General features: G+C 39.7%; 1 protein-coding gene across 6 annotated transcripts in view; it reads right to left on the reverse strand.

Annotated features, from left to right (window-relative positions):
* DACH2 (dachshund family transcription factor 2) overlaps window positions 1–26,611 on the reverse strand; it is a 244,614-nt gene that overhangs the window by 183,856 nt on the left and 34,147 nt on the right. The window contains exons 1-2 of one of the 6 annotated variants that reach the window (XM_085544593.1): window positions 20,652–20,774; window positions 4,607–4,751 (exon numbers count right to left, since the gene is read on the reverse strand). The exons of 4 other annotated variants lie outside the window; for them this stretch is intronic. The gene's annotated coding sequence lies outside the window, so the exon portion shown is untranslated. Of the gene's footprint in view, window positions 1–4,606; window positions 4,752–20,651; window positions 20,775–26,611 lie in introns of those variants that run through there. One more of the 6 variants, XM_085544592.1, reaches the window with a different exon arrangement.

Below are 26,611 nucleotides of genomic sequence, written 5' to 3' on the forward strand. Positions count from 1 at the left end.
TAACAAAACCTGCCACAACTCGGCCTCAGCCTCCCTCCCCCAGCAGAAAGGAGGCTTTATTTTGTTTTCTTAAATATTAACAGGAGAGATGCAACCCTTCAAGGAGCCTGCAAGGACTGCATCACTCCCAGCACCAAAAGAAAACATTCCACCTAAGCTTAAAACAAAAAATGCTGAACTCTCAGCTGCGAGTAACAGCATTTGTATTTATCTGGAAAGGGATGGCAAGTCTTTAATTATTAAACCAATTGCATTTAGCAGATGGTCAAAGAAAAGTACTTTTAAAAAGTTGCCCAGAGGGTTATAAAAACAAACAAGCTAAAACAGCTGCCAGCTGGTGCGTGAAATCAATAATGAGAAAACAAGTTCTACTGTATCTTTGTGTTCATTGTCTGGCTGAAGACAGGGAGGACAAGGGAAGGAGAACTTCACAAACCCAGTGAATGGCCTACGTAACTAATTAGAAAAAGACAAACATCTGAAGTTGGGCTGGAAGGGGGGGATGGCACAAGCAGTCTGCACAGCACCATGTGCAGCACCGCGCGGGGCAGCGCTCAGCATCACTTGTGTCAGGAGCCTGGGAAAATTCAAAGTGCACGTCAGCAGCAAAAGCTCTTTAAGGAAAACAACAACAGCAATATAGAATTAGGCAAATATGCTTTAATCATTTTGCTCAGTTGGTTTTGTCTCAAAAAGTAAAGGAATGGGCACACAACTGATGAGCACACAAGTTAGGTGAAAGCTTTTCCATACGTAAGTCTAAGTGCTGTGTATCTAAGGGCATAAACTGATGTTAAATCTCAGCCTCCCAAAGCCAGTCATGCTGTTACCACCGATATTCACTCTCCAAAGCTCACTTTTGGCTTTGAGTTGAAATTAGAATATTTTAAACCTTGGGCCTTTCATCAACTTTAGAATAATATTAAGCCTCCAGAACAAGATATCAGAACCTCAGACAAAACTCATGATTTTTCAGATGAGTTAAAAAAAAAAAACAACACAAAGCAACCCTTTATCACTGCACCGCATGGAAACCCGAATACCTTGTACATAATAAACACAACGAGCAGATCATTCAGTAACAGATAATTTATAAGCTGAATACCTTATTTCATGGCCAGGGGCTGTCCCTAAGCCAGCTGAAACCATCCCTTTGATTCAGTAAGCGAGCTGGCTTATTTTTAAGGGTCACCCTAGAGAATGATCAGTTATTTGATGAAGGAAGGAGGCTGAAGAGGGAAGCAGCCACATGCAGAAGGAAACAAAACACGAACCAAGAAAAGCACATTAACTAAAATGTCAGCTGCAGATTACAGAGGTATCGCAGTTTCCAAACACAAACAAAATACGAGAAATCTTTAAAAAGACCCTTTGACTGGAAGACTTAAAGTCTATTGAAGCACAGAACCTTACCAACTTGCCACACATGCTCCCCCAGTGAAGGCTCATTGATAAAAAGAAAGAATAAGAAAGATGGAATAAATAATTAATGGCTGACCAAGACAGCTAAATAACTCAACACAAAAGCATTCCAAATGTTATTTTTAGCATATAAATAGTACACACTGTTTTAACTTACATCAGCTGTTTTCTTTATCAGATTTTTAACTTAGGATGGAAACAGTACACACCGCTCTACCCCCCCTTCAGCTGTTATACTTTGTAGAACTTTATCTCAGCAAGTAAATAGGCCTCTGTGCTTGAACTCACATCAGCTGTTTTTCTAGTTACCACTGACACGACATCTTGAAAAGTTCTCCTTTGCACACAAAGCCCCTGCGCCTGTATTAATGCATGGAAGTGGTATTTCCTTTGGACATCCGGATGCAGACAAGGTAATTAGCATTAAACTATTTGGTTTATGCAACGGAATGCTTTTCGCTATTAAAAAACTGGCTTTCCTCCCATTCACGAGACAAACATTCACAAGCCGGCTACACCATGTGCAGGTTGGCAGTGGTCTTGCACACATTCAGTAATAACAGCACACAGTTACATCCACTCTCACACGTAGTTGTTGGTTTTGTTTTGTGGTTCTTGTTTTTTAAGTCACCTACATTTGTAAACAAGGTTTATTTTCAGAAGCTCAATTTACCTTCTGTTATCATGCGAGTTCTGTATAAACAAAGTACAACCATCATTCTTCTATCCTGCTGCTCAGCGAGACTTACTTTCAATCCCACGATATATAAAATGCAGATTGCTGGAACTGAGCATTAATTTTGCCTGTTCATTTATTTAAGAATCCCGAAATAAGCTCCTGAAACATTGCTTACAGCAGAACTGTAAACTAAAAGGCACTGGAATAATAAAGATAAGGCTGTCCCATTTAGAAAGGGAAATTTCTACATTCTTGGGTAAACAGAGTACTCTCATAAATCGAGCAATGCCTTTTAGTGCTGTCAATGTGACTTGAGTCTAGATGGCCCATTGTGTTCCCTAAAAAACTTAATTAAAATATTTACTGTAGATTGTTTTAGCAAGAATGATGGATAAATTTACCTCTTTTTAACAAAATATTTTGCTAAAAAGTATGTTTTGCACAAAGTTCCATTTAAATATCTGAATAAACACATCACTTGTCAGGCAAGTGAAACACAGTTTCCAGCCTGTATTTAAATGCATACAGGGATGGTGAAATTTGTTCTTAGGTGTTCTCTACAACGTCAGAATTTATAGGAATCAGTTAATCAAAATGTGCAGCATGCAGCTCCCCATCGTATCCTAGCACTGCTTGGTTGATTTTGTTTGCCACCAAGGCTTAGGCACTTTCACTTGTCCACAACAAAAACCTGCACAAAAACATACGATGGTCTGACATAACTTCTATGCATTTTTGTCTAAAACAAAATCACCAGGTGACACCCCCTTGGTTGACTGGAGCTCTGATCAAACGTAACACCATCTCAATCAGAAATCCCACCACCTGCACATGGAATTTCCATGGTATCCCCCATCAGACTCAGCATCAAACAGGACTGTGACAGGACAAGCAGCACATTTCTACAATGTACTATTTTCACTATTTAACTCCTACAGGAACTACTCATTTTGCCCTAAATAACACACATAACTAGAGAGATGCTCACCCTGCTCCTGGTTTCTGTTGTTTTTGGTTTTTGGTTTGCAAAAGCAACTTGTTCTCTTACATAAAGGAACGTTCAATTTTTGTCACGTCAGTTACATGTAACATAGTTCAATAAAGGTCATTAAAAACTGCTGTATTTCTGAAGTGAACAACAGTGTTGCTTTAATTTGAAAAATTCATTTTTAAGTCTTCTTTGAAAATAAGGTCTCCTAACTAGGAAACCCCCAACAGCTGGTTACGGCGTAATGTGTTACAGCTGTCGGGGGGCAGAGGTAAAAGGACAGTGATGTGCAAGGATTTATATTTTTGTTTCATTTTTCCTTCTGAGAAAGATGGACAGGAAGGAATTTATGCGTGAATAACCTGCTCTGTGATGGACGAGGCAGCTCTTCTCCACTGTAATTATAAAAATACAAACAGCCGGACACCAACACAATGACCTCTGTCACCTTAAGTTCACCAGCAACCACTGACCGCGCCATTTCTTAAGGACAAATACGAGCAATTACAGAAACACACAGCATGTACCAACCAAGACGGCAGACCAAACACCAGCATATGATAAAGCTAAAAAGTGGTCATCTTTATCAATTTCTTAAAATTCTTTGAAAAAATGTACACATATTTACCTTAGCACTGCGATTAACAAAATCCAGAGGTGAATCAAAAAGCACCGAAATACACCATCAAAACATCTACACATCATGATGTGTAACCTCTCCAGAAGAGCTCGGTATGTCACAGTCCCCAGGGGACTGTATGCAACAATCAAGCTTCTAAAAGATGCAATAAGTTTTATGATGGTCTCAAAGAAATATTTTAAGATCTTTCCTTACAGCGCACTGAGGCCCACGGTGGCACACCAAGTCCCACTGACTTGCCTTTCATAACTTCTTTACATGTCTTCAAGGAGTTTAGAAGAGCTCAGTGCATTAGGAGGTGGAAAACATGGGGGAAATTCAGAAAAACACCTGCTGTTGGATGAACTCTTGTATTAAGAGCATTTATGTCAGTATTTATGTGATGCCATTCAGCCTTGGCTGTCTCTAGTTTCAATGGCAGAAGGATATTTTATCATCCAGAAATCCAAGCCTACCTGTGGCAATTTTTGCCTTCTAACTCCAGTGCAGCACGGACAAGTAACAGTTCCATCATCTTCAGACAGCATTTGGAGTTCTTTTAAAGCTATCAGGAATTCAGTCAATCCAACATCACAACTCCTGCTGCTCTCAGAACTTCACACAACTTTTGAGTCACAGAAGAGATGAATGGTTTGATAACATACAGGAAGAAGGGGGAAGTGTAAGAGTTTTCAATCCATTCCTGGGCACAAGAACATTGGCTTTAACTCACTGGGAACAGAAAAATGACAGCTTGTTTTGGAAGAGCATGATGTATAGAAGACAGTGTAGGAGGGCCAGACAGTGTAGGAGTTGCCACAGACATGGAGTGCAGCTCAGTTAAATGCGCTCTCCAGTAGGCACTGGGACTAGCACATCGCCTCTGAGTAACACTCACCTTGATTTAACTTGATTTCAAGCCCACAGCAGAACAGTTCCCTCGCCTGCCTGCAGAGCTGTCCATGCAGAAGGCAGATGTCACATCCTAGAGGGCTGTTAGATGCCGCTGATGCCTCTGTGTGGAATCTGAGCTGCCTGCCAACCTGCAAAAGGCAACAGGGGAAGAAACTGTGCCTCTGCTATGAGAAAACTGCTCTGTGAAGCTCATCTGAACGTTTCTACATTTCACAGCATCAATATATTGTTCTTGGTGCAGCACAGCACAATCTCCACTGTCTCCTTTTTCTATACAGCTATTCTAGGAGTTTCCAAACTTCAGGATGTTTTCTTCACAGACGCTTTACACACACATTCAATTCAGCTGTTCATAGCTTAGCAATTCCTAATTTGTTAATTTCAGGCTTTTGTTTTTGACCAGAATCCAACATGCAAATGAAACTGAGCCGCTTCCATTGATGAGCTGAAGATTCTTTTGTAAGAGTGACACCATTAGGGAGAACAACAGACAGAAAGATCAAACTAATTCCTCTAACAAGGAGTTAATCATCTCTTTTGTTCTCTCACCTTCCTGAAAAAATAAAAATAAAAAAATCAAGCTCTATTCTAGTCTAGCATTTTATTTTCTCTTAAATTGTATTCAGATTAAATGCAAATTATTTCTATGCAATTTCCTAATTAGTCTAAATTTTCACAATATACTGAATAACGCTTCAAAGTAATTGTTCCTGAGTACACAAAGTTGTGGAAGCCTCCTGTAACTCTACAAGGTGTGATTTTTTTCTCCACTGCATCCCGCTACAAGCACACACACAAAAAGAATCCAACAAAGCCCTTGTAGGGAATGGAATTTGGAAGGCACCGGAAAATAAGTCTCAAGTAACAGGCCTTGTGAAAACCAAACTGTATTTGCCTTCAGATGGAGTTATGTTTCCAGGTGCCACCTCTCCATCATCACATAGCTTGGTTCTCCTGCACTAGCCTGCACCTTTTAAGGATCTGTCCAAAGGAAGCAAAGCTACAAGCTCCAAACGCAGGCTTCCACTCATTGGGGGTAAGTCTATGATGTCAGGAACAAAACCATTATTCACAGAGCATCTTCCATATCGTCATCAACAGAAGCAAAAATCTCAATGAAATACTGCCGAACATTGTAAAGAAGCAGTATCCCACTCCAGGTTAACAGGAAGGAAATTAGTACGCCAGGAGGTCATGGCTGCTGAAATTACACTGCTTCCAATACTGAAGTGAATCATTTAAACATAGATTAAGGACCATCCCCATCTTGGACTTTTTCCAGAATGGGTCATTAATTGACTTATTTCAACCCTGCCTGCCCCAAGCGTTCCTATCTCCCCTAAGGACTGCTGTTAACAATAACTAAATAAAATGGTTTAAGAGTTTATGTTTGGAACCCAGAATATGATAAATAATGCCACATCTCATCTTCTGATTCACTGCAATCTCTATTACTAAATAACCTGGAATAAAACTCGAGACCTTTCAATCAACTACTACAAAACACATTAAGAATACACACTTGAAAACAATAAGCATGATACTAACTCTGACTACTCCTACTAAAGTACTTTCTCTGTACTTTCAGATCCATTAAACTAAGGGGAGGCAGCCAAGAATACTTTTGAACGCATGGGTCTCACATGCATCACTGAGCTATACATATTTTCCATGCACTCCATCGCAGCGACAGTAGTTTGTAAAGAAGAGCTGCATACCCAACCGAGTTCCTACTGGGATCTCCCAACTCCGCTGCCTTTGATGGGCTATCATCACATGGAAGTCCCATAATATGAACTAAAACAACATTATGCGTTGCCATTGTCCTTGAAACCTGCCTCCTCTTCTCCTTTGTAAGCCAGTGCTCACACAGCCACACACAGCCCTCTATCCATCCACAGCCGCATTCAGAGCTCACCAATACTCATATGCAGCAAGGTCAGAATTTTTTTTTTTTAAACATTCTTTGATTAATGCTGAGAGCTGCAGCATGTTTAGACAGGGTCGTGACCCCAGGCATCCATTTAATCAAATTTCTCTGCTGCTTGTCCCAGTGGAGCCATCACAACAAGAAACTCTCTCAATGAAAATAAAAAAACCAAAAGGAAAAAGAAAAGGGGAGAAAAAATAAAAATGCACACTTCACATCTCACATTGTTTACACGCTGTTAAGTAATTATTTCACTCTTCGACCCCCACTGGCCATCAACAGACAAGTCACCTCCTTGGAGATTCTGAAAAGCTTATTCAGCTACATATAATTCATTTTGTTTCTTTCCTTCATTGTGCAGCTAACTGCTTCGCTTCAAGACTTCTTTGTGAATAGTTAAGTACATGGTGTCCATTCTAATGGTTTCCCTAATTATAAGTGTATTTATCATACACAGAGTGTTCTCACTATTCTTTCCTAAAGTTGCCTTATTTCAACTATGCCATGCCAGCAGATTCTCACAGCACATTTACCCAAATAAATGGACAACACTCGTGTGCGCACGTTGCCTTGCCCTGAAATTCTGTCATTACCTGAGTAACCCAGCAAGTTGCTCAATATTTGTTCAGGAGTTTTCAATAACACTCTGATCTTTTATGCAGCTCTTCTCCAGGGCAAAGTGCAGAAATGAGCCAGGCAGGTAATAAAGAATTACAGTTTGCCTTTATCTAATAGCTCCATCAGTCAGCGTAATAGAGTTGGATAAAATGGTAACCTATTCACCCAGTTCTTCTTAATTGCTATCCTAGAAAGCAAAAAGAAAAGTAGGGGCAAGAAAAAAAAAGTTTATTTCTAATTGCAGTTCAGAAATTAGAGATGAATGACTTGAAAGCTAAGCAAGAGCATATAACGTTCCTATTTTCTGACTCAAACAAAACCTGACTGGAGACTGCAATACAATCACAGAACAAGAAGGCTGGGAAGAGAAATGGGAGCAACAGTGATTTGGGGGAACATAGAAGATGGTTTTACTTTTTTCTTTACATAAATCCTCCTCTCAGAAATAAAGATATTCCGACTATTTGGTAAAGGTATTTGTGTTCCCTTTGAAAAAGAGTTTCATCAGCTTTGATTTCTACTATGACTAAAAACTAAAGCTGAAAATGGAACACAAAGCGTTAAGCTTCACATTTGGGAATGAAGGCCTTCAGATGGTTTTTCTCTCAGGTGCCCATGCTATTCCATCAGCATTTATTTCACCAGCCACACCCTCCCCATGCAGAAGCAGAGTCCATCTCCATTATCTGCATGGTCCTCACTGATGGGCGCCTGCAAACCTTCTGTGTGCTGTAAGGATCAGACTTTTCAGGCTACAACCAAAACTTGTCTGCTAAATAAAGAACTATCTGGATCAAATGGGAAGAAAGGGGAGTGAAACAAGCAAAACAAGAAAACAAAAGAAGCGGATCCTGTAAGATTAAGACCAGATGGAAACAAGCACAGGTAATAAGGATAAAGTAAGCAACAAGTAGAAAAGTGGTTATACAAGTAGTGATGTGCTAACATTTTTTAGTATATTTGTAAAGATGTACCCATTAAAGCAATTATTCCTACTATCAGTCCAGATAAGGTACCACATAAGGCATACGATTTCCTAAATTCTGCATTTTGTGCTTGATTCAAATATAGATTGAATCATTCTAAGACCAACAATATTACATATATGGCTTAACAATAACAGAAACAGAAAAAAAGACTCTCCTTAACGTACGTCACAGATGCACATTTTTGAATTCATGACAAGAAAAACAGCGAGTTTAACAAAACCAAAACTGACTTCAGAGGACTGAGATGTTTGGACAGAAACATTCAACAGAATCCTTGTATCTGTAGGAAACTTAAACATCCAGAAATATAACACCAAGTGCTCTGCAGCTTCCCAGATGGGGAGCTCTGAGCAAGTTAAGTTTCCTTCCAGTATTAAATAAGAAGGTTTAAAACACGTCAAATGTATTTTCTGAAAGAAAATTCCGTAATTAATATCAAAACACAAGCTCAGAAGTTGTGTTGTACAGAAAAATCAACTGGGAGGGGAAAAGAAAACATATCCCTGAATGCCTACACGTGCATCTGATCTTTGATTTCTTCAGAGCTTGAAAGAATACACTTAGTGAAATTTAGGTCTGGTTTTCTGTTTATCTGCCTTTGATATTCACTCTTACAAAACGTTCTGCAGACTGCAATCTTAAATCTCTCTTGCAAAGTCACTTTAAACTGCTAACTGGTTTTCCTCTGAAACAGAAGAACTGCACTAATACCTCAAGGTAAAACCAGCAAAACAGAAACTCCCTGGAAAAGGAAATACTTATTTCTAAAAAACAGTAAAGAAATGAACTACACTTCAAATATGAATAAGAGTCTACCCTCTCAATTGGTTACTGAATGACCTGCACAGAGATGGATCTGGATGGCAGCACAAGCTGTGACTCACCCCGCACACAATAGGAACGATGCTGACTGTGGGATGCGCTCAATAGTCACAGCCTTTTCATCCGCCACTTTCCTTGTGCCATCACTGTAACTCTGCAAAGTGATGCTTTAAAATATCTATTTGTACAGTCACACACACACACGCACCTCCCAAGCAAACAAAACCCGCTCAACTGAGATCATTTAAATAAAGTTTTATGGCCTTAAGCAATTAACTCCAACACAAAGCAATGAAATATCAGGCTCAGGATGCATTCCAGGTGGATGTCTGTTTCCACACACTCTGTTTTTGTAAGGGGAATTTCTGTACTCCTGCATTGGGATGGATATCTTCTGCAGCCTGCAGTACCCCAGCAGATAAAAGTGTGTCCTTTTATCATGAATTCTGGGCCAACACATGGACTCTTGACAACTTGGTTACGTGAAAGTTCCAAATGCCATCCAGCCCACGACAAAGGCAGACCTTCATCTGCAGGGATGATCACAGAAGTACTATTGACACCTGTACTCACACACATTAAGGCCGAGGAAAACACTCTGATTATCTCCTCTATCATACTGAGCAATGCACTCTCTGAATAGCACCTAAAAATATGATTGCTTTATAAATTGCTCAGCTAAACGTTAAGGGATTCATCTGCTAACAAACTCCCTAAAATTCAGGCAACTGTCTCACATTAAATCCAGCTGTTTCTAAATGAGCTTAATTAAAAAATGTTTTTGCTAAAAAAAAAAAAGTCGCGTATGCTTCTTACTCTGAAAGACAGTGCATGAGAAAGTGTGCAACTGTGAGGAAAAATAAACCAAGCTTAAGAAAATAATAATCAGATGGATCAGAACATTCCACCCTGGAGGTGTTCAAGGAACACTTGGATGTTTGAGGGACACAGTTTAGTGAGAAATGTTGGTGATGGGTGGATGGTTGGACTGGAGGATCTTGTAGGTCTTTTCCAGCCTTGTTGAATCTATGATCACCCCCAAACAAAACACTTCCTGTCACAGTAAAAGCTGTTCTCTGTGGGCCCTTTATATTCACGTATAACGTTACCCCTTTTAGAAGAAAATAAATTGTAGAAGAGTCTCCAAGAAGGAAAACAAAGGAAAAAGTTCATTACGCTTTGTTTACAGACTACTTGCAAATAAAGAAGTAAGCAAGTCCTTACTCTCCAGCCAGTGCCATGCCGCACTTATGCTCAGTACTGGCAAAGCTCAAACTCTTACGACTAAGGGGCAAGCTACTTGTTCCCCAGCACACAGATGGTGATCGTTCTTAAACGTACCCAAGAGGTGACAAAGCTCACAAGACATGAAGGAAATGCTATGGGACATATGCCATAGAAGAAACAGTCTGCTCTAGTCAGGGAACAGGAAAGGAAAAACTGAATTTGTGTTTGGAACAAAACTATCAAACAGTCTACATGTTCACTGCCAAAGCTTTTCTGTTACTGCGTACTGCTTCACAGTGACAGTGGCATAATAACTTCACTTGAAATAGCAGTATTAAATCCTGTTGTCATCTGCTTCTGTAAAGATAAAAATATTATCATACAGCTGCCATTTTCCATCCCTGCATAAATGTTAATGGAAATCAAAATTTGCCACATTTGGTGTCTGCTTCCATCCTAAGTTCCAGAAGGAGCAGAGAACAGCAGGTTATTTTTCCCACATGAATAATATTCAGGCCTTTTATTACAAAGCTTTAGCTGCTCCACATATTAAAATATGGTCAGTCAAACCCTTCCAAGAAACTTGTTTCTGTCATGGAAATATCTTTAGTCCTGCTCTGCAAGTTCACCTAAACATGATCAATTTGCTCAAGCATTTGAGTAAATCTGATACTGCATATACTAATTACAACTAAACTACTAGAACTGTCTAAATGATACAAAACAGCTTTTATTTTCCTTCCTAGGTTTCCTAAATTAAAAACAGTTGTCTTCCCAGGGCACCCTGTAGTCCAGGAATGGGAGCAGGTTTCAGTGCCCCATAATGGTGCACTGGTAGGGCTCCATCTGCCACCTCCTTCCAAGCACACTCCAAAGGGAACTCAAATCAAGGGAAAAAGCAGTACTTCAGGATTTGTCTCAGTATCACAGCGCATCACTAAGTGCATCCTAAGCTTTTATCTACCTCCTATGCAAGTGTGTGCAGAAAGAGGCATATCCATGTACTGACTGAAACGTGAATTAATTCAAAGGGCAGAACAACCGTACATCTGTCGCCATAAAGGTTCATTGCAAAACAAAAGATGACATTAGAGATAAAGTAAAGATTATTAAAAATTGAAAATCAAGGTAGTGAAATAGATGGACAATAACAGACAGTGAAAATTAGTTCTAAGTCAGTCATGGCTGACAAGGACTTGCATTTACTGCAGTAAATAACTAACACTAGACATTCATGCACACAAGCATACCTGTCAGTATCTAAAGTCTACAATAACACAGGCATGTCTTCTGTTTCCAAGTTACATTTGTAAATAACCTGGTCCTTCTTGTCCTTACTTTTATTTTCCAGAGATGTTCTCTCTGAAGATGTCAGAAAATCTTCTTTTATCTCTCTCTCTCATCTATTGATCTGTGAATATAAAATATATTCTCTGCCAACACAGAGGAACAGAACTCAGAGTCCCATTACAATCCTTCATCAAACAGCACTCAACATCTCTGACCAACTGAAGCTCCTGCACTGCCCACAGATGTGCTGACCAGAGATGAAAGAAGGAAGAACCCTGGCAACTACTGCACCATGCAGGTACTACAGGGGACAGGAAACTGCAGCAAGAATTAACACAAGTCAGGTTCATCAACAAACAACTCCAGGTCATGAAAACAGGCAGTTTTCACAGTGTTGGAAAGAGAGAAGAAAATGAGGAAAGAAACTTGAGACAAAATTAGAAATAATCCACAGAAAAGCCACTAAGTTCTGAGCCGGAACCATCTTGAAACAAGCACTGGGTTGTCGGGATGCTGCTCTTCCCAGTACTTTGGGAAAGATCAAGAGACAAAGCTCATGTTACTTTAAAACTGATCAAAACAACCAGCAGAGCAGGTATGAAAAGATAAAAAGTCTCAGACAGAAAGAGAGAGCCAGCAACTCAAATGAACTGCTCTGATGACCAAAGGACAAAGTGAACTTGTCCTCACTGCAACAATCAACTTGAAAGTGTCTGAGACATTTATTAATTTTAAGCTGACAAAGGTATGTCAGCATTACACCAGAAAAAGCTGCATTAGCACCAGCAGCAAACAACCTACGGCCAGCGGGTAAACTGGTGAGACTCAGTGCTTATGGTGGCAATTTTATTCCCACTCAAGGCACGGGCAAAGTAAACGTACAGGTAAATATTACATCAGAACTGTTAACACCACCAGTGTTTTGACTTCAGTCTCTCCACCCATCCCGCCCTCCCTGATCCTGTCTGTGCATGGGCACTTTCTCCAAGAGAAGAGGTGTGAATCAAAAAACCACCATGACGTTCACCATTTCTGTAGGAGAATGAAGAGTTATTGCCTGTCTGGAACCAGGAGCACCAGCATCTCATGGGATAATACATACGTATTTTGATTGGCAGAGACTTAAACATCACAAAGTAAAATGAGACAAAACTTATTTCCCCTCCGTTCTCAGCACAATAACATAAAATCTAATGGTACCATGAGCTCTCCCTTTCCACACCGATCTGCAACACATAGTTCAGACCTTAACCTTGGTGTGTTTTAAGTTTCTACTTATCAACTGAGAAGCAACAATTCACGAGTTCATGGCTAAATCACTCAGCTTTTTGTTAAACCCAGTACTATATCTGATGAGAGACATTAAATTTTCTTTAGGGCTATGGCTAGGAATTAATCCTAACATTTAATTAGAATCAAGTGCGAAATTCTTCAGTTTCATTGAGCATTTTAAAAAAAAATAATCTATAAAAGTAAAGGATAAGTCAAGTCCCAAAGTCTCATTTACAGCAGCTCCTCTAACTGCTGAGGCTTTCAGAAATTTCAGAAGCCGCCGCATGCCTGTACTATATTGGGAAAATTTAATATAGCGTAAGATATGAAGATAAAATATGAATTCCAGCCATGTAACAAAAATGCCGTTGACAACATGTATATTATGCAATTATGACTGTCATTTTATTACTGTTATTAATTTATTAGTATAATTGCAATTTTTTTCAATGTCATAATGTGATAATAAAGGACTTGTCATTACTACGTTAACCTCGGAACATCTCTGACCTCAGGGGAGGTAGCTGTACGCTTTCAGTCCAAAATGAGCTGTCAGTTATCACAACGAGATTTTGATGACTACATTATCTTGTAATTAAATGTCTCAACAAACTTCTCCTTTTGATTGACAGGTAGTTAAGACTATCTTTGACCACAGGGCAGTTTCTTTATTTTTCAAGAATAATTTTTCAGCAGTGAAAAAGAAAGACAAGAGTTTAAAAATTAAAGTGTTTTGAACTATATATTCATCTATATTTGGTACTTATAAGACAGCAAAAATTCTGCCAAACTGCATTATCCCCTGTTCAAGCTATTGCATTTAAATGACAACTTTGATTGATTAAAGGAGCTCGTGCTGTTCTTTACAAACATTTAGATCTTTAAAGAAAATACATTGGTTTGGTTTTACATTTTTTCTCCCCTTTTATGTCTATTTTTTATTAGTAAAACAGTAAAAAGGGTTTGATTCAATACTGGTAACTACAATTAGATCCCATCGATAATTAAACTGCAGTAGACATTTGTAAGGGTCCATTTATGGTCCTTTTGGGGCCAGTTTTGCCCATCTAGCAGAAGGTTCAACCCAGCAGAAGCTCTGTTTAAAACAGGTTTTAAAAGAACAGGCAACTGACATCATCATTTATTTCATCATACGTCTTACACATGATTCTTTGTCTTAGCAGATATGCAGTAAAGCTGAGGCTGGAAGGGCACATTCCCATTGTAAAAAGATACTAAGACAGGAGACAAGACAGAGCAGGACCACTAGGCTCTTCACCAGAGATGAGATATTTTGGAAAGAATTAGTACGGAACAACCTCTTGTAGACAAACCCTGAGAAGAATGTCATTAGTTCTCAGAAATTCTCTTGACCACAGTGGCCATCTCAAGCCTGGCCTTCCCATGGAGAACTGCAATAGGTCATCAAATAGGAATCTGACTTTATCCCCTTCTCTGATCTGGCAACCTGTGCTGTAGCTCAGGAGGACAGAAGAGGCAAAGGGAGGGCTACAGGTGGCCAAAACCCATTTTTACCTCTCTTAGAGTCGAACATCCTCAGTCATAGAGAACTTTATGTAAAAGAACCAAAAAAAAAGAGGCAGTGTTGACAAGAGGAAGTCAGAAATTCATATCAGAATGAAACGAGTCACATAAGTGCCGAGCAGACTGCACAATGCTTTTACACAACATTTTCACTTGAATTACAAAATAAAACAATGAGTTAACATGCTATATACAGGAAAAGAACAACAGACCTTGAATTCACGTACAATAAACATCTAGCATGCAGCTGATGATTCCAGACCTGCTGCAACCTCCTGATTCAGGCTACACTAAAACTGCAGTTGTCCAAGCTATTCCATGGAGGTTTCAGAAATAATCTGAAGCACGTGTTCCAGAAGGTAACACTAAACTGAAACCTTTACAGACAGACACAAATGTGTACACCATCTACATGTATCACTGAATTTTACACTGTTGTGAAATTACAGGATAATGTGACTGAAATTACATTCCAACATGAAGTTTAAGAATATTTACTTTCCAAATGACGTTTTAAGATAGTACTAAATTACAGTCCAAATCCCGATGTGTTACTCTGCTTCCTTATACAAAAGGCTGTGAGACAAAATACACACCTACAACATGAGATTCTTTAGTCTGTCCCTCTGCTGATCTCAAGATGACCTTTGCAGATCGTGTTCTCTGGAACAGGGCTGGAGTATGTGCAAAGCCAAGTATCTCATTTAGTCTCACTATACCCTACTGTGAGCATTCCAAAGTGCTCTGTAAGAGGATTACTTCCAGCCTTCAGAATATTTTTAGCAAAGGGGAAGGTTGTGTGTTGTTTACAGTCTGGCATGTTTGTGTATTCTCCCGTTCACTGGAAAGCCAGCAAGAATAGTTTACTGAGGAATTTGCCTTTGAATGTTAAGATCAAGCACAGTCCCATGGTTACTCTCAATTAAAGAACTCCCAATGCTTTTGGTGATTGCTACCATTTAAAATCAGTAACAACTGTGAGATTGTGAATGCACTTCAAGCTAGCTGACATACAAACAACTGGACTTTCATAGGAAACAGAACAGAGGCTTTGCTCCCGATTACAGCCAGATGCATTAAATTCAGACGTGCTGTTTTACGCTTGTTTTCACAAAGCCTGTGAGCACTGTTTCCGCGTAGTTCTTCAAGAGTGTATCAGTCAACACGCATGATGCCAGGAGCTGCCTCTGTGTAGAATATGTTTCCTTCATTTAGGAAAGTGCAGTAATTCATCAGTGATTTAACCTATAGACATTTGAAGGTTGGAGAGCACCTCAGAGGGGCTGTTGACCTTCAGCAACAGAAAGAACTGAAGCTCCAGCCTTAGTCAATATATATTTATCTTTCTGTTGGGACTATTACAACTGTTCAAGTAATGCTGACCTTGAAACTTCTGCACACAATGCACCTGAATAATGATCCCTGAAGGAAGAGTATAAAAATACCTAAATAGGATATCTAAATCCAAAATGCACATAAAAGAAAGCATTTCAAAATGTGAAGTCATTTACGAAGAGGTAATATTATTGAGGCTCCTATTAATTATAATTTGAATAACACAACTAAATACCATAATTACACATTTCCAAATATTTTAATGATAGGATATAATTTATGTCAAAGACCTTGTTTATTTCATTGTGAAATCTTTGCCTGTTTGTAATTAATTTAATGTCTGACTGACAGCCTTACAAATTGAAATAATCTACATCTCAAACTTGCTCTGCATAACTGCAGGAGTACCAAATCTCTACCTTAGATCTTGTGCATTTTTACCTTTGCTGTAGACAGAAATTTTCAAGAGACAAAACATTTGGTTTCACGTGATGTCACAGCTAAGTGCTTCTTCACATCTCACACAGATTTTTTACTCAAACTTGAAACTCAAGAACAAGCCAGGATGAATTCTATTCATCAAAAATATTACAGCACCAGAGGTACTGATAAAATGAATCGATCCTTTACTCTGCCTCTTTCACATCAGCCCACTCACAGCACCAGCTGAGCACAGGTTTCCCCTGCTCCTGATGGGCATGGCTGCTCAGCAGCTAGGCAAGGCCTGCCAGCCAGGGGCTGCAGTAAGGCAAGAAAGAGCCCCTCGGGTCCTCATTTTGAATACCTGATATTTAGGCCACGCACCACTGAAGCAGCTTCTTCAACCAAGAGTTACAGGTGAAACCCAAGTGCTTCTAACCAAAGTTTTAAAGTATATACAGTAGCTTTATCAGAAACGGAAGACGTATCCCTAGAATTCTGAGTTGGTTTTCTTACTTCTCAACAGGCCGTCACCTTCTTTTCCTCACATGAAGACAAAACACTTTGGATTCAAGTCAAAGTGTAGTTTGCCGAATGCTTTTGGATACATAAGCCTCCGTAGACGTCCTATTTACAGGCTTTATTACATGAATTTCTTTAAAAAAAGAAATCACATCAAGGACAGCTCAACAGATTTTATACACATCTTCCTCCTATCCCTCTGTCTCCTCTGTTTCTCTTCTCTGGAGGGCCCAGAGCATGGACATGATGCCAGCCGGTGGTAGCAGACAGACATCAGTGCTCAAGGAAGACCCAAAACACCATTATCAAGCAATTAGTTTGTTTGCTTACCAGCACAGGGTCATTCTCATGCCCTCCCTTTGGATTTCTCCTCTCACTTCAAAAGACTCTATAACTATTTGAAGAAAACAAGCTCTCCTCTATACTTGTTAACACAGAGGAACTTATTCTCCAGCGTGAATGTGACTTGAATCAGTCACTAAATACATAAAGTAATTGAACTTGTCTGCATCTTGCAAGAGCTTTTCCAACCTCATCACAGATTTCTCAACACTGTCTGGAAATTTCTGCCTTCTGAAAGATTTATGAAAATATTTAACATTTTCCCTATTCTGCTGATATATTCTGAAGGAAAATTCTAAAAATCTCCCCATAATTAATGAAATGAAGTATGAAATCAAAGCAGCCTTGTACTCACCCACAGTTTAAACCTGGAAGTTAACATTTTATGTTACACATGGAAAACATGAGACCTGCAGAGATGCTGCAGTCTTACCTCCCTTATTTTACCTGAGAAACAACTTATTAAAGAGAAGCAGAAAAATTAAAACCAATCACAGTACTCAGCCATGAACACCACCTATAGAGCAGAAACCTGAATTAGCAGCACTTCAGTCTGGATACTTGTGAATACATGAAGCTCAAACCAACAACTGCGAACAGTATTTCTAAATGACCTGACAATATCTCGGAATTCAAGAAGAAAATCATGCTCTAATTGAGAGACTCCCAGTTTGGGATATTCCTAATCTGCACCCAGCAGCTGCCAGGATACAAGAGGAAAAGAAAAATGCTACAAAGCAGCAGTTTTGAGTCTTCAAGTAGCCACGTTCAACTAGTGCGACCCACAACCCCTGCTGCCACCCAGCTCCTGCCAGCACTCACTGTGATGCAGAGCCCACAGGGAGCTGCCCTTCCAGAGCCACACAGCCACGCCATCCCCATCCAGCTGTCCTGCAAACAACCTTCCACACTGCACTTTCATATCTTACGAGATCTTTCCCAGCTCAACTAAGAAGGCACTTTACCCTCTAGTGTTTATCTCCTCCCCCACATAGTCTGATCCCGCTAAGCAGGTACATTTTTCCTATGGCAGCCAATAAAAGCCTATCTCAAAGAAACATTAGAGAAAAGTAAAAATTACACCTACACAATTAAGTTTAACATAGCGAGCAGGGTTTTATTTTAACCACATATCACCCGGTAAAATGAAGTTTCACAACATTTACTGCTACAATAACTCTTTTTCATTATGTCCACTAGATTCATGCTACAGTATCTTACAATGAAACCTGCTGGTTTGGACAAACTATGTTAATCTGCAGAGAGAACTCCAGCACCAAACCTGTTCTGCGAACTAATCAGTCACATCTGATGACTGCTTGGTACAAGGGCAGAGTTTTGGACACCTTCTGCCCAACAGCATAACCATAAATTTTGTCTCCAGGAGATCCCACGGCTCTGAAATCCAGGAAAAGATGCACATCAGAGCAGCTATATAGAAGGACATCCCCCAGATAGCCTGGGGAAACATGCTTCCAAGTCACCTCTTTCTATGAAAGAATTACCATTAGACTGACTTAGCAGCATGCCATGGAGATGAGCAGAGCTGTGCACACAAGGAGACCAAATCTGACAGAGTCTGTCCAGTGTTTTTAGACTCCACATGGACAGGACCGGTGCCAACCTGCTACTTTTACAGGCAATCCCAGAAACAAAAGCAGCAAGAAGACAGACACAGGTAGCCTATGAATTGAGCCTTTCCTTCCAGGCAGGGCAGTTGTCGCCACTCAGACACTGGAAATAATCCTGAATATGAATCTTCTCAGAAGAGACAGAAATTATCCCTTGATGCCACCTCTGAAAGAGATCAAACTGAGCGCCCAGGCCCATTCAGCACATTATCAAAAGACAACCAGCGTTTGTTAAACCAGGTCACCGGTGCTTTGTTCGCCTTCTAAGTTTGCAGTCTTATTCTTGCATATTTTATGTATAATTTAAATCAAAAGGTGAACAGCAAGGAAGCTCCCTTAAAAATTGTAACCACCTTGTTCTATTTAGCCTGCAGAATATCCCTGTTCTGTCTTGTTCTTTATTTTAGCTCGGATGGCAGAGGAAGATAATAGAATTTAATGAGTACTGTTATTTAGTTACTCAACATTCAAGGTCATTGAGATATTCAAGACCAGCAAAAAAAAAAAAAAAAGACCTACTGATTGAAGAAGCAACTACATAAACAATTAGTTTTGTTTTTTCTGCTATTATATATGAAGTCACATGAGAATGTGATGCAAAACATTGATCAGGAAGAGCTAAATGTATCAAAAGCCATCTTATCAGCCAGGGTGGTACGTTTTGATACCACTCACAGAACACCTCAAGTCTTCTTAATTTGGCCATGTTGTTCTCCCCATATACTTGAAACTACTGATACAGGAAGGTAGTATGGAAAATATAGCTCTAGATGGAATACAGTCTGCCCATGTTTATTTCTTCAGGATCATAGCTAAACCAATAAATACAGTACTAATATATGAACTACACTGCACTAAGTTTACGAAGATCAAAACAGGTGAAGGTGATGAAGATTAACCGCCACATACAGGGCTATCAAAAGGCTCTATGAAATGACCTATTTATTATGTAGCAACGGCTACAAAATATAAAAATTACAGGGCATGGCACAATAAGTTCCTTCTTAAAAAAATGTCTTTAAATACTACAAATCAAGCAGCAATACTGAATTTGAAGCAGCACGGACCTACTCAAGAAATACTACAGTGATAACTGTAAGAATGGCTGCTGGAGGATTTGCTGTTCCTGCCAAGATCCACCTCCAAACATAGATGGAGAAAACCATTTTGACTGGAACAACTCATGTACAGATTGCCCCAACGTGATTCATCATTCGAATTTAACAAGTGTTTTTATATAACTGATGCTTTTCAAATGAAACTGAAGTTTTCTTCCGATAAGAATTCTAACTAATATTGCTCAAACATTCGTTCACAACAACAGTTTCCAAAGCCAAAGACTGAATGACAGGTTCAAACAAGTCATAACTAATATGTTAGTTATACAAGTCATAACTAACATAACTAATAATATATCTATTAATATAACAAATAACTAGCATATGAGAAGGAAGGGTCATATTTCCCAAATCTGGCATCTATCCATTTACTTTCCAACCTTAATATTATGCTACTGGAGAAATATATTTGGGAAGACGGAATATTATCTCTGCTGAACTCCAAACAGCTCTGGAACATCATGTTTCCAGCAAACTTCCAACCAGCATTGTACATATGGTATGTAGCCTCTCCACCCCAACTACAGCAAATAAAAATGATGTATGGTCTGTTGAGGAGTTATTCAGCAAGCAATTCCTAGGGACCGCCTTTACTGCAAAGTACTGAAAGCCATCCTGAACTCTTTATATGATGCCAGAGGTTTACTCCAAAGCACAGTAGTCATAACTGCCCACGGTTGGTATGAAAAGAATCAACCAGTGAATCAGGTGTATGTTAGCTGTGCTCATGGCCAGACAAGGAAAATTCCCTGACAACCAATGCTTCCTCTAATGCAGCTTGATGCTGCTTTAACTGGCACTGCTGCCATCTCGTCAAGGCATTAAACATTTATTTTTATTATTCGTAGTATTTTACAACCGCAGAAAGACTAAAAAAAGTCAGATGTGACATCTATCACCTTTCCAGAGCACTGCTTACATACAAATTAGGAATCATCTCCCTCCACTGTCAGTTACACCCACTTACCTGGCTGTGGGTGTCAAACACCAGGCACATCACTGAAGCTATTCACTGCTGCTCTCCCCTCAGCCCACCTCCCACTCTGCATCCTGCTCCCACAGGTCTTGAGGGTCTGAAAATCCCAGCTTCCCTGGGCAAGCCTAAGCTTCCAATGTCTTCCAGCATCACCACTGGACAGGCAGCATCACAACAAGCTGCACTATGACCCACCTGCTGCTTCCAGAACGAGGCAGCATCCTCTGTGACGTGCCCAGCAAGTGCCAGCCTGCAGCCCAAAGAACTGCCAAGGGTGAGGTGCTCACATGAAGTTTACACCAAAAACAACCAACACAACCTCACTGCTTGCACTTAGTACCTACCAATACCTACAGAACACTGCTTCAGGGACAGCAGTACCAAATAAACAGATCTTCTGCCCTATTAACAGGTCTCTCAAAAGCATTATAGCTTACATTTGGATGAACATTTACAGAAATTCCTAAACTCCATAATCTTGTCAGGCTGCTCGTGGCCCATTTGTTTTATACTTTAAAACTGATACGCAGATAATAACTCAGATTCGTTTCAATTATTCTTGACCATGCAATTATTTATAGGGTTTAAATACGATACGTTTGCAACATTTGAGGTGAGATTAAGCCTCAATTAAAAGCAGCGGCTCTTTAGGTGTTAAACAGAATTAGTAAATCCACTTTGTCGAACTGCCTCATTTATAATATTTAATCTTCCTTCTGCAATCACAAGAGCTGAAGTACACATTCAGAGTTGCTTTCCTTTGACACAGTTCTTTTATTACCATCTCTTTGCCTCATATAATGTCCCGCAGCAGCTGTGCCATTATGATGATGCTGTCTCTTTTTTCTTGTCTTTTTTTTTTTTTTTATAAACAGCCTCTCTAGCACAAATAATTAAAACATGCATTTACCTTCCATCGCTTGGCTGAGACTAAGTGCAGATTTTGGGGGGAGAGGGCGCAGTTGTTTGTTTCTTTTTATTTTATTTCTGAGCAGTGACATATTGATGTTTCAGATAATAAATCATTCCAATTTGTTCATCCCTGCCAACAATGGTTTTAATCTTCATTTACGACTTGCAAAGTCCGTTTTGTTGGAAGCGTTTGATAAAATACTCAATTACCATTTTTTTTGCACTGCAGTTCAACTGCTGCGCCGATAAAAGGCTCCAGCTCAGAAGATAAACTGCAAATAATTCCTGAAGAACAAATGTCAGAGGCAGTTTACAATGAATGGGATTTTTTTTTTTTTTGAGCAGATTATTCTCCTACCAAAGTGACAGGGCAGCTCGATATTTATTTTGTTGAGAACATCATTTAAATATTGTTTGACACCTGCTCCCTGCAGTCAGCTACTCAGCACATTACACTTTCAAGGGGCTCAGAAAGTGAGGTGCCAGCGCCATATATCTGCAAACATATTGCAGGAACTCACTTGAAAGGGCAGAAATGGCAGCTAATTCAAGGCATCACTCTTTTATTTTTATTAATTAAGCAGTAAAGAAGGGATCACTCCGGATTCTGCTTTCCTGCACTTCCAAGCACAGGACAGAGGGCATCCCGAGGCTGGCTTGCCTTCAGCCCCCAGCACGCTATAGGATAGGGGGCACTGCTCAGTGGCTCCAGACAGCTCACACTGCCTGCAGTGAAACGCATCCCCTGACCAAACGCTGAAGTTAAAAGGTTTTGGACCGACAGTGATTCTTACTTCATTACCACTGAGCTCAAAATACAAAGATCATTTGGATATTATTTTGGGAGAATAATCTCATGTTTAAAGGAAGGTGACAATACTCCCATGAGATGTCAGGCCCATGAGTTTATTTGGAAGCGTGACACAGACGGCAGCAGGGTCTGAGAAACACGGCAATGTACTCAGAACATTCCCACAGACAAATCTGTCTATTCAAATAAGCTGCTTATCTTAATGGATTAAAGATGTAATTCATTCATTTCTTCCAGGATCTTTATCTGTCTCCAACTATCCTGGTTTATTTGCTCCAATTATCTTTTCTCTTTACTTTTTTTTTTCCTTTCATTTTATTTTTGCAGCCATTAACCCGTAGGGATTCACAGCACACACTAAAGGTGGGGTCTCCCCTCTCCAGTCACAAAGCAGCTGCAACATGAGGCATGTGGGATTCACTCACAGCTCTGGCTCCTGTGCAAACCTCCACTAAAAGAACTGAGACAGCAGCAGGGAGGGGCACAGCAGGTATCAGCAGGAAGGAAGCTGTCCTTTTCCCCTCAGAATCTAGAGCAAAAATCCAGTTTAATTTAAAATCTGCTATGGAAAAAAAATAAATAATTAATTAATTAATTAAAGTCAGCTCTTTGAGTTTGTCCTCACGTTTCCAAACCCCAACGTTTTACCCAGACTAAATACAAATTAATGCAGCTTTCGGTATTGAGTCCTCCTGGATATCACTCCAAAGCCCTCCTGCAGAAGGTCCCCAGCATCACTGCACCTCCAAGATCAACTCTTTAGCTGTGGTTCTGCTGGCTAAGGGGTTGAGAGCTGCTGAAATCAGACTGCAGCAAAAGAGTCCAGAGGTCCGGGACTGTATGTACTGAATTAAATGAACTGTATGCTAATTCAACACTGCTTGAACTGTATCGCATCCATTTCAAGGCCACAGTTTGCTACATTAGGTCAGGGATTCCCTTCACTTCAGAAAGCTTTATGTTTTCACACAGCTGGAAGGAAAACGAAACTAAAAACCTGCTTTAGGTTAGTAATTCAGAATGTCAAATGCACATGTGAGCTTAAGTATTTACAAGCCTGAGTTTTCAAAGTGCTTCCTCAACTAATTCATTTCTCCACCTACCTATAAAAGGCACACAAAGTAACAAGCATGCAGAGGAGTCTCTCAGGTTCTCATCTCACCTACAAATACTTCAGTATTCCCTTCATTAAAGACGACAAAATGAGAAGGGTCAAAACCCAAACATTTTTAATAGATAAAATAAATGTTAATTAAACTTCCTTTAAATATTGTAATATTTCAGCTGCACTGTAACAAACGGAAGAGAAATTACAAACAAGTGTTTTGAGCACAGTAAGTAGATATATCACATGGAAAAAAAAAAGAAAAAAAAAAAAGCCAATTCTGTTTAATTTTAAGCACACGTGTTCCTAAGTGTGAAAAGCTGACAATCACGGGCTGTGCAGAAGGACCCCCACAACAAGGAGACGTGCCTGCCAAGGTTAACAGAATCAGGACCGAACCAGCACCCAACGACATGCCCTGCTCTAGATGGAGAACTCAACACAGCTGGAGACACATGTGCTCATGTACACACGTACTCGTGCCTGCCTGCCCACGCTTTAGAAGCCTCTTGCTGCTTTTCACCAGCCTCTTAAAAACTATGGCGATTAATGAATCATTGCGTTTCGAGATCTCTCATTTTTCCTCTCTGCTTTCTATAGCTCAATACAGACATCATTACTTCTCTGCCAGCGCAGTGATTCTGTTCGTCATGCCTGAAACAACTACAGCGCCGAGATTAAATACAATCTATATCCACATAAATCATTGAATAAATGAATCATGAAATTAATATGTAAATTGTGTGTTTAACCTCTATTTATACAGCACTGTCTGTCACCATGTAGTAAATCTAAAACTAATTGCGAATTCACAACTCTGCAAAAAGAACACCATGGTAAAAGCTTGACATATTTATTAACTAAATGTTGAACTACATTGAGTAAGTAATTAACAGTCATGCCAGAACAGGGAGAGGAAATTATATTTAAGCACAGATGTCACCTGTATGAAATGGCTAAAACTATTTTAGATTAGATTTTGATATTAATCAAAGAATACTCCTATTTAATTTTTGACAGACAAATCTGTTTCCATTTATTCATGATTCCATTAAACGCTTCGTTTTTAAACCTGAATGTCACGTCCACTCTCCGCGTTCCTTTTATTACGTCCTCTAAAGGAAAACGTGCAGAAGAAAAGCCTCCAAAGGTAAGGTTAAACGGTAACGCAATCTTCCTATGGTGGAGACAAAAGCTCCTCAACAGACCACGAAATAACTTCACATTAGGTTAAATCCTGTGATTAACTTCAAGATATAAAAAACTGAATGCTAGTCTTAAAATATCGTACTTAATTTAATTCCTACACACCTTCCAGTCATTTCTGACAAACAAAACACATCTCTAATTGGGGGAATCATGAAAGCTCTGTAGCTGCTGGCACTGACACCATCATCTTCCGAGTTTAATTTTGTCCTAAATTTGGAATTATTGTGCAAGTTCATGTATTTAAAAGAAACCAAGGCAGGTGTTATATGAAAGCACATGCTCAAGCTTCCAACGGACCAGGCAGCAAGGTACTAAACAAGGGACAACACAGAAGGAAGACATTTTGCATTCAGATAGTTAAGAGACACTGATTGCATGGCACAAGCTAAGCAGTGTTCATCAGGAGTTCCTCTTCCTGCCAAACCTACACTTCATTATGAAACTGACAGCATTAACCCTTTTCCCTTAAAATCTTCAGTCGTTGGAACAGAGCAAATCCCACAAGAATCACCAAAAATAAAGTTCTGTTTCCCCAAGAAATCTCACAGGCCATGTTTCATCTGCCTTTTTTTTCCCTTCAGCAGGTAAATACAGTCCACACATACAACTCCCCAAGAGAACTTGGTGGGATCAGGAGAACACCCTGAGGCCGGAGCAGCACAGGAGGAACCTGGAGCAAATGCAGTGAGACACAGCCCGGCCAACAGAGGAGCACAGAACAGCCCAGCTCTGCTTACTCAAAGAGAACACCGCTTCAGTTCCAGCACTACAACAACCGCCAGCTGTCCATCAGTCTCTGAAGCTGTATTAACACGAGCTGTAAAACGCTCATCTAAAGAGTGAAAGTATTAGAACTGCTATTCACTGCTTCTTACTTACTTACTCACCTGTTACTGCCAGTTTTAAGTTTCAGGCACACACAGAAGAAAATACAAAGCCCACGAGCCAGGTACTGCAGACCAAAGGAGGAGCAGTGGCCAGAGAACATCAGAGGGAACAGAGTACAGACAGCTCAGGAACCTGAACGCTCATTTCAACTATCTGAACTGTGGAACAACAGACCTACTGAAGCTGAGTACACCTTTCACAAGTCTCCTAAAAGAAACTAAATACATATTTATCTCATTTTCATGCCAAATGATTTCTGATAATTTAGAATGCAGACTACTGCAAGAAAATGTATGCACAGGCTCCCGGTCACCCAGAATCTCAATGCATTCTCAGAGTTGGGCAACTCTCTCAACTGGGCACAGAGGGATTCAAGCTATTACTTATAATGAAGTCAGAACACAGTTTATAGAAACAAAGAGAAAGTACAATGTAAAAATAAACACGCAGGACAATAAATACGAATATAAAAAATATAAAGGGCAGAACAAACAAGAAGGAACACAAGAGTCTCAATAGCAGGTGAGAAAAAAAATAAAACAGACGATTAAAAGTCTAAAAAGAAATGTTATGAACAATTGAGAAAAGGAAGAAGGCAAACTTTATGATGATAAATACAAAACAGAAGTATGAAACATGCTGACAAGATGGCAACAGTACTTTAGCTGCGATTCAACCATTTGAACAGAGTGCTCCAAGCATTTTAGAGGCTTTCCATGTCCTCCATTGTGGAGTAGATCCCATTATGGACTGCAAGCTGGCAGCACAACACTGCTGTGAGCACAGTGTAAAAAACCAAGAATAATTCGAGATAACAAGAAACACCTAAATGAAGTAGAAGTGGAACTTGCTATTGAAACATCTATTAATGCCCTTGTTTGGGACACCGGCAAGAATTTATCTGCAGCAACTTGAATTAGCTGAGTTTCAACAAGATCTGTTCTGGATCTTTGTATCACCAAGCTGTCTTTTTTAAACCCTCTCATGTAATGGCTATACATTCTTACACTTGCTCTCAGCAAACTG

Source organism: Coturnix japonica, chromosome 4 (genome assembly GCF_054131305.1).
Source record: "Coturnix japonica strain WE chromosome 4, WE-NBRP24, whole genome shotgun sequence".
Taxonomy (NCBI): Eukaryota; Metazoa; Chordata; class Aves; order Galliformes; family Phasianidae; genus Coturnix; species Coturnix japonica.